Here is a 5,064-nt window from a genome sequence, read left to right as displayed (position 1 = left end):
CTTTAGTGCATTGGAAAGCAACCAAGTCATCCTCGTTACAGATGTGTGATGTACTGGTAACCTCGGTAACCCTGTGGTTCATGTCCTCTGTATCGTTTCTGCAAAGTTGGGGGTTTAACAACATCAGGTTGACATTAGTCAAGTTTACATTACACATGACTGACTGTAATTTCTTTTAGATGTTGTTTTGTCAAATGTCTTTAGGCAAAGACTGTTAAACTGGATTACATTTTAATAAAGCGATTCAGTGGCTTTCCACCGTAATTATATTCCTGGTCCTAGCAGTGTGGAGGCGGCTTTGAAGACGCATTTAGACTATTGAGAGGAAAATAAAATTCCCAGAATACATAATTGAACACACAGAAATGAATAGCTGCAATGAGAGAACTGGAAAGATTTGGAGAATCTGTGCCAAGGAAGGCTCGTGGTGGGGCAAGTTGTGTTCATTCAGAGAGTCATTTTTACATTTCTTTTCGTTTGACAGCTAATTCTATAACAGTGGATGTATTTCTGGGACCGACAGACCTGCCTGGTGCTCCTCTTGTGTTGCTAAACATGTAAAATCCCAATTTATCGCAACAAATTCAGACCAAAGCCGGGTTTGGAAATGAATCCCAGGCTGCGCTATTGTAAAGTTACAGTATAAAAGAGCCCTGTTTAATAAAACATTCAATCACAAAATGACAGCTGTAGTGTTACATTGACAATGAAAGTACTTCCTCCTGTGGTTCTCCACTATGTGTGTGCTGTGTGTACATGTCCAGTGAACATGATGCACCTGACATGCTCACAGGGCTCTGCAGGAGGCGGCCGGGTGTTTATTCAGCATGGCGCACGGTGATTGGATTCAATCAGTCGGAGGACAAAATGTGTTGTGATTAATTTTCTCTTGGCTCAGACTAAATTGGCCATCTGGTTTACAAGAGCACACAGTGTGTGTGGTAGTGGGCCTATTGACCCACTTCATTGTTCATTCTTTGGCCCCTCAGGGCCGAATATTACCTATATGTGGGTCAAGGACTCTGTGGGGCGCAGTTGTGTATGATTATGGATGTAAATGTGGATATACTGTAGATGGATAGTGTGTTTTCAATTGTTTATATTTGATGTGGAATATTGATTTGTTAATGACTTTGTCCACTTTAATTTGGAAAAGGGAAATATGATGATTTTGACAGCTCCAGGGATGATTTGTGGTCTGGTTGAAGAGGATGTAAAAAGTGCACAATGAACTGCATCTACCAAGTGGACATTACATTGTTTCTCCAAATTTGATGATTTTGTTGTAAGTTCTTCAATAGGGTATGACCTGTTTGCAAACCCTAAGGCACACAAAACCCTCTCATACCCCTTTAGGATAATGTCCAATACACTGTCATCCAGGTACAATACAGGATCTGAGAGGAATTGTTCAACATTTGGGAAAGTAAACTTCTTTGCTTTCGTTAAAAAGAGCTGGAGAGCAGGAGTCAGTACTTGTTAGTCTAGAAGCAAGCGGAACAGCCAGTCAATCAACTCAATTAATCATCTTGTTTATTTAAAGTGCCCATATTATAAGAAAATTCCCTTTTTTTGTGTCTCTGGTGCTTCCACATGCATGCAAACTTGGAAAAATACTACCCATGCTGTTTTGAGTGAGATCCTGTTTCTGTATGTCCTCTGCCTTCAGTCTCCGGGTGAGCTGGTCAACATCTGCACGGGTTTCTACGATGGGGTGGCTAACCATAGCATGCTAGTGTGTTCTCAATGATAAAACACTGCTTCAACACACACTAGTTCACCATCATCTACATAAGAACTACTTCCATGTCCCTGTTCTGCAGGTATTCCACAAGTGGCCCTCGTCTAGAAGAAGTCTCCCAGCTAATCTGCCTTGGACTGACCAAAGCTGAAAAAACAGTAGCTAGCTGATGTTATCATTACCTAGCTACTGCACAAGTATGACTACCAACAAAGATAGTATAGAAGTGAGATGTCTCACTCTGTAACTAAAACAGAGACACACACACACGGTGAAAACAGGATCTGCAGCAATGTGCGGTACAACAAAAATATGGTGTTTTTTTTAAAGGAAACCATGTAAACGTATTCTGGTACAACCTCAAAAAACAATTATGAACCTGAAAATGAGCATTATCAGAATCAGAATCAGAATCAGAAATACATAATTGATCCCCGAAGGGAAACTCTGTGTTACAGTTGCTCAGATATTAGAAATATAAGAAATATAAATAAAGAAATAAAGAAATATAACGAGTGTGGATATTTACAGTTAAAGGAATATTATGATACAGTATTTACATAAATAACATAATTAATTATGTGGGCGCTTTAATCTGTACATAAATTGACATGTACAAATTAGTGGCTTTATAGGGAGTTACGTGCTGTAACTAACAACTGCTGGACCGTGGCATGACTGTGTGCAGCCTCCTGGAGTCGTTTGGTCACAGTGAAGTTGTCAAGTTTGACGCCTTCATGCCCACACAGAGACCATCTGTAGCTGGAGACGCTGTCCAGAAGAACTGGGTGGATGGATGAACGGTTGACGGGTAACACAACTGCCTTACTGAAATGTCCAAAATGTCCGAACTCCCTGCAATTCAGTGACAGTTAAAAGTGTTGCTAATGGACCTTCACTGCTCTGTCCAGTCTATGCAGTTATGTTTCTCAGCTGATCCTAGTTGAATACATTGTCCTCCTGTGTTCAGGAACATTAATGATAGAAATAATGTAGACACACCTTAACCGGCATCAGAATATAGGCCCATTAATATTAAATCAAAATGTGATTAGCTGTTGCTCTGTTTTTTAAAAGACGTGCCAATCAGGTTGCACTCTTTGCCTGCAATGACAGCTTTAAAGCATAAGGAGAAAACATTTTTAAAGCAGGGTTGTGACTCTGTGATTGGCCCTTGCAATTTGTGTACAATTCTGATTGGTTAAGCAGGAAAGTGAACGCCTCCAACAGCTGATTCCATTAAGGAAGAGAGCAGTAATTAAATTAGGTCTTCCTGAAAGACTTTCCGCTGCTGAGCTATATTTCAATCAGGAGAGACTAGTTGCAGATATGCGACAGTTATACACAGCAAAAAAGAACATTTATTAGAATAACAGCTGAATTGATTTAGGAGTGCACCGATTAAAAGTTAGGTCTTCAGGAAAGAATATACACTGAGCTCCATTAGTACAGCCTCACAGAGCTGCTGGCATGGCTCTTCAGTCTGTTCATTAACATTTGATGTGCACTGAAATGAATGAGTGTCACAAACACAAGATATTGGTTGTTACATGTCACCCTAAATCATATTTTCTAGAACTTAAATGATGTTATTACTACATAAAAATAAATCTTGTTGTCATGCATGCATAAAAGCAGAATATCTCGGTAAAATGATACTGTAAAAGTCAAATCTGACAAAGAAATACTTGAAGGGGCCGAAGAAGACACTTGGCAGCACATAGGCTGTTCCAAAATGCTCTTTGAGGGTTCAAGAAGAAGGTAAAAATGTGAAGTCGAATGGCAAGCAATTCTACTCGATACATGTCTGCTTTTTTGTGGTTGCTATAGAAACCCGCAGTCCAAACCCCCAGAAAGCCAGAATGTGTGTGATCACGCTCAGATTGGGGGGGGGGGGGGAGTCCTGCTACGGTTACTCCCAAAGAGCCGTGTTAAAATAAAGATGAATTCTCTTTTTTCTTTCACACTCTGCAGGCCATGAAGATCTCTCTCTCTCTCTCTCTCTCTCTCTCTCTCTCCTCCTCTCTCTCTCTCTCTCTCTCTCTCTCTTTCTCTCTCTTTATATCGCTCTGTTTCCTCATCCTCATGCTCCCATTAAATGGATGTAATCATGTCCCTCTTATTATGTGCTATTTAATTTGGCACTGAGTTCATATTCTAGAGGTGAAGAGTGGCTCGTGGGACTCAATTTACTAATGCCGGGGGGGGGGGGGGGGGGGAGATCTGGTACTCCAAGCCGCAAGAGTACAGAGCTGTTTTCTTTGAGACCCCTATTTTGTTGAATCATTTACTTAAATTACATGCATTTATTTCACTTCCTCTCCACTGATTGGCGATTGGCTGCTGTTGGTCTGGATTCTGACTCTCACTCTCCTCTACAGAGATACACCAGGACATGCAAAAGTTGAGTTAGGACCGACCTGCTTGGATTCATCCAAATCTCCAAGGATGTATTCCTTAAGTTTTAATCATTAGGGCAGATGAAGACGCTGTCAACTGAACTCAGGTACACACTACAACTATTTCTTGGTAAAGAATACCCTTATTTAAACTCTGAGCATGATTTGCTAATGCCAGTCACTAAATTAAAAGTTGATGGTGGTGATGACACAGTGGATCTGACACGGGCCTTTACTGAAGGGGACCTGGGTTTCACTTTGTGTGCGCTGTAGAGGAAGGTTCGGCAATGCGAGACTAACAAGAAAGTGACTTGCTAAAAAACAGTCCGCCACATCTAACACCATTTTTATACTTTGGTTTTTGCACGGACTAAACAAACAAGGTGTAACATGCCAACTACCGAGCTAGAGGTGCTGGATTTTGTTCCAGGCTAGCTGTAGTTTCAGTCTTTGTGCTAAGCGAAGCTAACCAGCTGCTAGCTTTAGATTCATATTTCGTGTGCAGATACCAGAGTGGTATCAATCTTGTCTTTCAATCCTCTACAAGAGGGGGAACAAGTGCATTTTCCCAAAATGTCAAACTATTCCTACTACACCTGGTTTATGTATAAAGTGAGAAGCTACTTGAAATATTGTGTCCGCATGTTGTGGCAAAAAAACAAATTCAACTTTCAGATGTCTTGTTACCCTCCACAGATCTGTGTGCACCCCCCCACACACACACACACACACAAAATACAGACTATCACCAACATTTATCCAAACATGTCAGTATCACAGTAAGCTTGGATCAGCCCCTTTCATAAGCTAGTTCCTCTCCTCGCCTCTCTTTTAATCAGCCTGTCCCAGATGGAAGCTGCCATTCTCTTTCATATGCGCTCTCTGAGAGAAAGCTTGTGTATTTGGGAGAGACGCGCCCCCCCC

The sequence above is a fragment of the Etheostoma spectabile genome, chromosome 13 (assembly GCF_008692095.1).
Source record: "Etheostoma spectabile isolate EspeVRDwgs_2016 chromosome 13, UIUC_Espe_1.0, whole genome shotgun sequence".
NCBI classification, from domain to species: domain Eukaryota; kingdom Metazoa; phylum Chordata; class Actinopteri; order Perciformes; family Percidae; genus Etheostoma; species Etheostoma spectabile.
Note: the sequence above shows the minus strand (reverse complement) of the source record.